Source organism: Vulpes lagopus, chromosome 1 (genome assembly GCF_018345385.1).
Source record: "Vulpes lagopus strain Blue_001 chromosome 1, ASM1834538v1, whole genome shotgun sequence".
Lineage (NCBI taxonomy): Eukaryota > Metazoa > Chordata > Mammalia > Carnivora > Canidae > Vulpes > Vulpes lagopus.
This window is the reverse complement of record NC_054824.1, coordinates 45,929,309-45,938,866: the sequence shown is the minus strand read 5'-3', so window position 1 is coordinate 45,938,866 and position 9,558 is coordinate 45,929,309. Positions and strand designations below refer to the sequence as shown.

At 41.3% G+C, this 9,558-nt stretch overlaps 1 protein-coding gene across 5 annotated transcripts in view; it reads left to right on the top strand.

The window, feature by feature from the left end:
- Positions 1-930: 930 nt before the first annotated feature.
- Positions 931-9,558, top strand: part of PHF3 (PHD finger protein 3) — a 77,147-nt gene continuing 68,519 nt past the window's right edge. For 3 of the 5 annotated variants that reach the window (XM_041742759.1, XM_041742751.1, XM_041742726.1), the window contains exon 1: positions 931-1,573. The gene's annotated coding sequence lies outside the window, so the exon portion shown is untranslated. Of the gene's footprint in view, positions 1,574-1,663; positions 1,879-2,009; positions 2,540-9,558 lie in introns of those variants that run through there. The other 2 variants (XM_041742742.1, XM_041742733.1) reach the window with 2 other exon arrangements.

Here is a 9,558-nt window from a genome sequence, read left to right as displayed (position 1 = left end):
GCAAAAGGGAGGCACAATCCCAGTGCTTAAAGGGACTCATTTTGGTCATGGGGATGACCAGCAACAATTACCTCACAGGGTCTATAATGGGCTGAGATAGAGGTCAGCCCAAGCTGTGGGAGCTGTGGAAGCACATAACCTAGACCAGTGGTCTTCAAACTTTTTGGTCTCAGGACCCTTACACACTCTTAAAAATTACTAAGGGACTTCTGAGAGCTTTTGTTTATCTGGGTTATTTACCATCGCAGGAGTTAAACGTAAGAATCACAAAATCTGGGAATCCTTGGGTGGCGCAGGGGTTTGGCGCCTGCCTTTGGCCCAGGGCGCGATCCTGGAGACCCGGGATCGAATCCCACGTCGGGCTCCCGGTGCATGGAGCCTGCTTCTCCCTCTGCCCCTCTCTCTCTCTCTCTGGGACTATCATAAATAAATAAAAAAAACCCCATAAACATTAACAAAGTAACAATTTATTACATGTTACGGTAAATAATTTTTTATGAAAAATACATTCTCCAACAAAACTTAATGAAAAGAGTGGCATTGCTTTAGATTTTTTGCACATTTCTTCAATGTCCGCTGATGGCTAGAATCTCCCACCTGCTTTTGCATTTAATCAGCTGCTACATGTTTTGGTTGAAGAAGATGAAGAAAATTCGGCCTTCTACATAGGTAACTGTCAAAGGGCTGGAGCTCCCCTGAAAGGTGTCGGGAACCCTTCCTTCGGAGGATCCTCGTGACATTTTGAGGACTGCTGGCTTCGACCAGGAACGACTGTCGGAGAAGGCCGTTTGAGTCCCGAACACCAGCTATTTAGGGCCAAGGTCTCACCTCGGCGGCGGGCCCGTGGTGCACAGCCAGCGGGGTTCCCGCGCAAGGGGCTCATCTGGTCCCCGTTCTCCAAAGCGCACCCAGTTAATGACGCGTATCGGTCGGAGAGGCAAATTCCATCATCAATATTACGTAAACTGCGAAGGCTGCGTGCTCCTCGCAATCGAGAAAAACCGATCTGCGCCTGCCCCCTCCGCGGCCGGCCGCCGGGGAGCCGAGGGCGTCAGGCCCGCAGGCGGGCCGCGCCCTCGGAAGACTGGGAGGGGCGCGGAAGCGCGGCGGAGAGCCACTGCCCGGGGCCCGCGGAGGCGCGGCGCGGCGCGGCGCGGCCGGGAGGGCCCACACTGCGCAGGCGCAGCGCGCAGGCCGCGGCCCCCGGAACGGTAAACAGTGGGGTCACGTGACGCGGCCCGGCTCCTGCCCCCGCGCCGCCGCCGCACGCCGATGGCTGCGGGGTCTCGCGCCGCCGCACGGTCCCCACGAGGCGAGCGACCCTCGGTCCCTGGGCGGCGGCGGCTGCTAAGAAGCTACCGAGGGCGGCGCGGAAGCCAGGCTAGCGTCGTCAGCAGCAGCCGCTCGGCCCGGTGAGGAAAAGAGGCAGTGGCAGCGACGCCGACGTCCTGCGCGTACCCCCTCTCCCCGGCACCCACCGGGCCCCCTCCTCCTCCTCGCGGCGGCGGCGGCGGCGGCGGCGGCCACCATCTTCCTCTTGCTGCCAGTGGTAGCGCTCGTCTGGCGGAGCTGGGTGAGTTGCGGCTCTGGCCGCGGCCAGGGAGACGGGCGATCCTCCCCTCCCCCACCCCCTTCCACACGCACAGCGCCTCCGCGGGCCTCCCCGCCCCTCCCGCGGCGGACACTCCGCGCCTTTCTCCCGCGCAGCCGGGAAGCCTCGCCGGCCTCTTGCGCAACGTCCTCGGCCTGCCCGGGCCGCGCCTCTGTCGCCCGGGACCGTTTGGACCGCGGGCTGGGAGGGAGCCGCGGCGGCGAGGGCGCCTGGCGGAGGTTCGGGGCCGCGGCCTCTCCCCGGCTCCTGCTCCCGGGCCTCGGGTGGTGAGTGTGCCCCGCCGCCGCCGCCGCCGCCGCCGCCGCCGCGCGGGCGGGCGGGCGGGCGGGCGCGCAGGCCCGGAGGCACCGCGGGCGCTGCCAGGAAGGCCTGGCCCGCAAGGCCCCCGGACCCGGCCTGTCGGACCCCGTCCCTCGGGGGAGCCCGGCCTTGAGCCTTGGGCCCGAGGTCTGGGAAGCCGGGATTGGCCTTTGCCGGCGAGGCCGAGCCCAGTCCTAGCCTTTTGGAGAGGGGGGAGTCGGCGCTCTGTGCATCCTCCTGCTTACCGCGCGCTTTTGTGCTCGGGACCCAAACTGTCGACTCCTTTTGCTTAGTTTGAAATGGGAAGCCTAGAATCTGGCCTTCGGATAATACGAGTAATTTAATGAACCACTTGTCGATACGTGCGTGTTAATGGTGCTAAATAACTGATCACCTGACACGGGGGGGGCGGGGAGGAGGGAGAAAGGGAGAGAATGTTGGTACCGCGCACAGCCCTGTTTCCCTTCTTCCCCCCAGCAATGTGTTGCGGGGTCCGATGTCCTTTTCCCACCTTTGGATTTTTAAATGCCATTTCCTAGAGACTAGGATTCGAGGTAGTTTGAATGCATGATTATTGGTGCTATTCAGGAATCATTTCGCAGATTATGATCATGGATAATCATTAATGTAAGTGGCAACAACGCTTTGATATCTGCCTCTGTAAAGTCTTCATTAAGTGTAGAGATACTTAATTTAAAATGAGACTTGGTTACTGAGCCTTTCCCAAATGCTTACTACCTTTTTTTTTTTTTTTTAAGCTTAAAAAAAAAAAAAAAGAGAAAGATACAGTAAACTATTTAGGGAGTACCTAGTACATTGTTCTATTTAGTTACTATTTCGAGGTCGAACTTGTCTTCCTTTTTACAAACTGGTGGTTTGAGATCTTCCAAAACTACGCCTCCATTACTCATTCATTTCGTACCATTTTTTGATTCTTGAATGAAGTGTTTGGGATTGTGAAAATGTTTGTAGTTGTGTTTGTGGTTGGAAAGAGACGTGAGTCGAAGAACCAAGAAATCTTTGCAGCGTTCTTTTGTTTTTGAATTTGTGTATTCATTCCAGAACACAAGAGATATGTAAAGATTATTATTTCGGATAGTTTTTATCTTCACTAGTACTCGACTTTTTCTTAATTATCTGTCTGATTCTTCTGTTTACTGGCCCCGTATTACAATGATGGATTTTTTTCTCCATCATCATTATCACTATTAATGTTTTAAAATACAAACTTCATTTCCTCACGATAGTAATATAATTTAAGAAGGGATATAGGAGCTATTATTGCTCTGATTAAGCCACGCACGGTTCAGTCAATTCTTGAGCTGCAGAAAGACATCTCAGCTGACGTGGGCCACTTTTTAAGCGTTCAGAATTACAACAATAGACTTTAAGCTTTATTTGGTAGCTGTACTCATAATTTTTCAAAAAGGATAACAGATGAGCTACTGGTGGGACCAGTTCCCCCTGTTTCTCTAATGGTTTATAGATTGAAGAGCATGAAAATGTAATTTATTATTACTACTTTTGCATCCTTTGGGAGGGTAGTGAACTTCCTTATCTATCACACTGCGTTAGTTTTGCATTCCATCCTATGGGGATAGACTTCGCAGAACTTCAGTTGATCCTTTGGTATGTATGCTCATCGGTTGCATATTCAAAGAAGTCAAATCTAAGAGAAGTGGTCTGTGTAAATAAATAGAGGTGAAAATTAGTGTTGATTAAATGTAAATTTCAGGATAGAAAAGTGGAAAGGAAATTGTCTTTATGTCAAAATCCTTTAAAACCATACTATTAAAATTGTGTTGAGATTGGAATTTGTTAAGGTTGATAATCTTTGATTTATGTAATAGAATACTAATAAGACTTATTGATAAAAAGTTTGGGAGGCAGCAGTCAGCAATTTGGATTACTGTAAAATTATCCAGAGTTTAGTTTTTTTTTTTTTTTTTATGGAGTATGGATATTTGGAAAAAAACTGATGAATGTAAATTATCACACCTTTTTTTTTTTTTTTTTTTTGAGTACTAAGACATAATAATGGTTATCTTCCTCGGTAATATGGTGTTTCACTTTTTGATACATTTTGCTTTTAAATGTGCACTTTTTCCCGTATTGTTTGTTTTTTTACACGGATTTCTCATGAAATCTGTTTTGCCTATTTTTTTTTGTCTGAAGATAAGATCTTTTCTATTTTTTAATGAGATAATGAGATTTATTGATCAACATCTTAGGTTTGTGGATTACCCATAACTACTTCACCAGTGTCATGAAGTATCAGTATTCTTGGAGGGTTGACTTCTAAACATTTTCATTCATTGATGTTTTAGGAAATCTTTCTGACAAGTGGCTGCTGGGTTTCTTTCTTGTGTGGAGTAGTACATCTTGTGCTCGGTTTCTCTCTCATTTCTTCTTGGAGCACCTCTGAGAATCCTGGAGTATCTTTTCAGAAGCATAAACATTTTTTAACTACAAAAATGACTTGGCAAATTGTTAGGCACAGTATAGTTGCATGCTGAACAGCAGAAGATACTCCCTTTTAGTTGCTGCTCTTTGATTACTGGGAAAAGATACTGAGAGTATTGGTTTGGTTCAAAATATCTGAGACCTAGGTGCTGTTTGTACCCTCAAGAAACCTAGGTTGAGAAACAAGATCCAAAGACATGAGATGTTAAATCATTGTATTAGAGTTAAAAGAAGAAATTTCAAGACTTAAAAAAGGAATTGTGTGAGGAATTGCCACACGTATAGATGGGACACTTACTCCTATGCATTTTGTGCTTAGTTTAGATCATTTTTTTTAATGGTCAGGGGATTTTGGTTTCTATGATTATTTGTAACATGAAGAGAGGGGATGGATGAAGAGAAATAGTTTAATAAAAATTTCAAAATATTATCCAGAAATTTTAATCTGCACAATGTAACTTTATTAGATGAAGTTTCAAATGGCATAGTAGATTGTACAGAAAGGCTAAACTTTAATAATTTTGGTTCATTCATAATTTGTGTGAGTTGGCCACATGAAAACATTCTAAAATTGTAGACTGTGAAAATAAATTGCAGAGTTTAGTTGATAACTTCTAAAATGATGTTTATACATAGAATAGCCACTGTATTTTTATGTGTAGGGAGTGGCTAAGTGTATATATTCTGACTTATTTTAGAGGAAGTGTGTGTCCCTTTGTTTTTAGTATTTGTGGGATTTCATTAGTGATACATTAAGAACAGAAACATAAGTAGGTGTTAATGTAAGTAGAGTGCATAAAATATAGTAGTTTAAACATGTAGTGTCAGGAATCACACTGCCTGGGTTCCAGTTTGGGTATCCTGGATATGTAATTCTGGGCAAATTGCATAATGGTCTGGGTCTCAATTTGCTCATCTGCAAAATAGGTATAATAATTGCACCTGCCTCACAGGGTTGTTGGGAGGAACTAAAGAGAAAATGCATTACAATACACTGAGCGTATGGCCTGGCGGCACATAGTATATACTAAAGTACATTTTAGCTTGGTCTGTTACTACCTAGGCTATAGTTTTAGTGATGAACTGCTTCCACTCTATGGTTAATCCACACTGTTAATGCTTCCCATAATATGAATAGGGTATAGTTGTAAATATTGAAGTTTTAATTCAGTACAGTTGGCTAGTGTAATTCTGCTTTTGCCAGTTTCAGCTTGTACTTGATGGTTCTTTTTCTGGATTCTTAGGTTGGCTTTAGTCTTAGTATGGCAGATACTTTTTGGATTCTTTTATATTGATATAAGAATAATATACCTGGTAAATTCAGAAAAGTTATGAACCTTGCTGCTGCTTACAGATTTTAACCAATGAAACTAGAGTAGAATTTGGTGTGTGTCTTTAGAGCAATTGATTAGGTTGCATTGCTCTACAGAATTGTACTTTGCAGAATTGGATCATACTATCATGGTTTAACTGTTCAGTGATTTTCCTTTATCCTGGAAGCATAACCTATTTAATGTTATTATATTATGGTGGTTAAGAACAGACCTTTATGTCAGAGCAGAATTGAGTCCCAGCTTTGTCACTTACTTATTCTGTAATATAGGGTGTAACTTTGCTAAACTTTAGCCCCACTTTTACAATTTGAGAATAATAATAGTACCTTCCTAGTTGTCTGGGTGTGAAGATTAAATGACATACATTTAGATTTAGCATAGTGCCTGGCACATAATAAATATTTAATGCAGTTTACTTTATAAACAGATAATATGGGGTAATGGTAAGTGCATTGATTCTTGAATGAAATTTTCTGGGTTCAGATTTCAGCTCCACCACTTACTATAGCAAGTAATTTAATCTCTTTAATCCTAATTAATTTCTTCCTTCCTTCATTTGTGTTTTTCTTCCTTTGTTTAATGGATTTATACTATAGCGTGATTGTGAGGATTAAATTAATTAATAAATGTAGAGCAGAGTTTCTTAACGTTAGCAGTTTTCTAGCTGGGTAATTCTTTGTTGTGGGGCTTTCCTAGTGCATTGTAGTATATTTACGAGATGCCAGTAGCCTGCCCTCCCGTTTTGATGGCCAAGTGTCCTCTGGAGGGGGCATAATCACCTCTGATTGAGAATTACTGATGTGAAGCGTGTAGAACATTGCCTGGTGTGAAATTAGAAAACCTCATTTCACATTTTTCATCACTGTTAGTGGTGGTAATTTTATTTTTCTACTACTACTACTTATTAGAAATTTGTTCATGGTATCGTGCCTGATGAATTGATGGCTTAATTTAAACTGTAATGTTGGGGCTAGAAGGCACCAAGTTTCCATTCCCAGGGCCTGCATTTAGGTCTTGGCCTGGATTGCTTTTCCCCATTTTTGCATGGACCACTCTCTCTTTCCATGTTTTGGCTTATATGTTGACTTATAATAAACAAGAGCTTAATTTACCATTGTATGTAAAAACCCTCCTCCCCCCCCCATCACTATCACCTTGTTTAATTTTTCGTCATAGATTTTATAATATCCTGAATATATTTGTACCCCCCACCCCATGCACATAAAACAGAGCATAGACTGCCTGAGAGAGCTTCATCATGGAATAACTTCTTATGGCCTTTGATAGCTTTAATAATTTATTGTTAGGTTTAGATCTGTTTTTTTAAAGGTGATAACATGATAAAATATAGTTTTACTTTGAAGATGAGTCAAGATAGTTTTAATGTACTCTTAATGTAAAGGGGATTTTTGAAGAGGTGTAATTTGTGTGTGTGTGTGTGTGTGCTGTTGGTGCTTTCTAAATCTTTTTGCTTTCTATTCATACATGGAACAATACGTGCTGGTTGTTTCAGTGTAAACCAAATTTGGTTGCAGTATAATTTTTTGTGAATCAAGATAAAACAAGTATTTTAAAGCAGTAAATATCTTCAACTCAGCTTAAATTTTACTCAGAATGTTGGTAGTAATACTTATTATTTTTTTTTTTTTAGTAATACTTATTTTTAAATTGCATTTTGAGTCTTTCTAAATTTTGGTCTGTTAGGACCAGATTCTATCATTCATAATTAGCACATACTATTCCTTTTGCCTGGAGTATCCGCTGGACCTTGAAGATCCAGCTCATATATTACTTGCTTAGATTTTCTTGGCTTCATAAATTTCACCTTCCTCTCTGATACTGTCTGCAGTCCTTCAGTATGACACTTTCATATTTTGTTGTGATGTTTACATGTTGTTGTATTTGTTTATATGTTTATACTCTGTTTTATATTGTGAGTTCCTTGAGTTTTGAAAATGGCATTTGTTTCACTGGTACCTATGATAACTAATTAAATGAAATATCCAATTCTCTGACTTAGCTGGATATATTTTATCATCTGTAAACAGGAGATGTGACTGTGAACTGAGAAATAATTTCTGGTTTTAGCATATATATTCCCAAAATATTTGTATTGATTTAATTGTATATATACGTATCATTAGCCACTTAGCACACACCTTAGATAGGCTTATTATGTTATTTACTTATTGCCAATTTTATTTTATTATTTTTTTGTTAGGGAGGAAGGGTGGGAGGGGAGAGGAACTGAGAGAACATCAAGAAGTCTCCACGCTCAGCATGGCGTACAATTTGGGCTTGATCTCATAACCTTGAAGTCATGACCTGAGCTGAAATCAAGAGTTGGACACCTAACTGAGCCACTCGGGTGCTCCTTGAAGATTTTATTTTTAAATAATCTGGCTACACCCAGTTTTGGGCTTGAACTCAGAACCCTGAGATCAAGAGTCAGATGCTCCACTGACTGAGGCAGCCAGGTGCCCCTGTTTTTTTTAAAATTAATTAATTAATATAATTTTTTTTTTTAATTTAAAGATTTTATTCATGAGAGACAGAGAAAGAGAGGCAGAGACACAGGCAGAGGGCAAAGCAGGCTCCATGCAGGGAGCTTGACGTGGGACTCGTTCCCCAGTCTCCAGGATCATGCCCTGGGCTGAAGGCAGTGCTAAACTTCTGAGCCACCTGGGCTGCCCCCCTGTTTTAATTATTACATTTATAATGCCAAATATAAGGAAGCATTTAAGTATAATTTCATTGTAAGAGATAGGAATTTGTTTAACTCAAGCAGTCTGTTTAATTAACATACTGAATCAACTCAGTTTTTCTCCTTAATTAGATCTGATTGTCTTTGTTTATCCACGTTATTAGATATCTCCCCACATTTTAGCTTTTAAAATATGGTTTTCAACAATATCATTTTTTAAAAGTTTATTTATTTACATAATCTCTACACTCAGTGTTGGGCTTGAACTCATGACCTGAGATCAAGAGTCACCTGCTCTTCTGACTGAGCCAGCCAGCTGCCCCTTCTCTAAATGTAGATTAGTGTTTTTAAAAGGACTTATTTTAGAATAATTATAGATTTATAGAAGAATTGCTGATGTAGTATAGAGTTCCTATTATATGCCCTCATCCCAGTTTCTTGGTTGTTACATCTGACATAATGCTAGTGCCTTTGTCAGAACTAGAGATTAACATTAGTACGTTGCTATTAACTAACTTCCAGATTTTATTCTGTTTTTATTGTTTTTTCTACTGTCCTTTTTCTTTTCCATGATCCAGTCAAGTTTACCACTTCGAGTTAGTAGATGAGTGTGTTCATGTTAAGTGAGTTAATATTTTTACAATCAGCTTATATTTGTTTTTCAGTTTAGCATGGGAAATGTTAATTTGGATACTGAGCACTTGAAACTGATTTTTAAAAATAAATTACTTAATTCTTTCATTAAATGTTACTTTCAAGATAGTCTTATGGGATGACTGTATACCATCATTTTTGAAATTCTTCCTTGGAATTACCCCCAGAGCCAGTTGCAACTGCTTAAGAAAAGTTAGTCTTACTAATTTATAACAATTTTACAAGAGAACTCATCTTGTGATGTGTCCTGTAGAAATCATTTCTTGGGACCCTAAAGTTTGGAATGCTTTATACCCTATTCTGTATTGGCATATTAAAAATATCTCAGTGGCAGTTATTTAGTAAACATTTGAATGAATTAAAGATATTATTAAAGAAATGTAACTTTGTTATGCCAAGTCCTCCTCAACATTTGACTATGGAAGCTTTTTCCCTGATTTGCTTATTTAAGTCCAGATAAAACACACTTTATATGTTATATACCAGTTTGG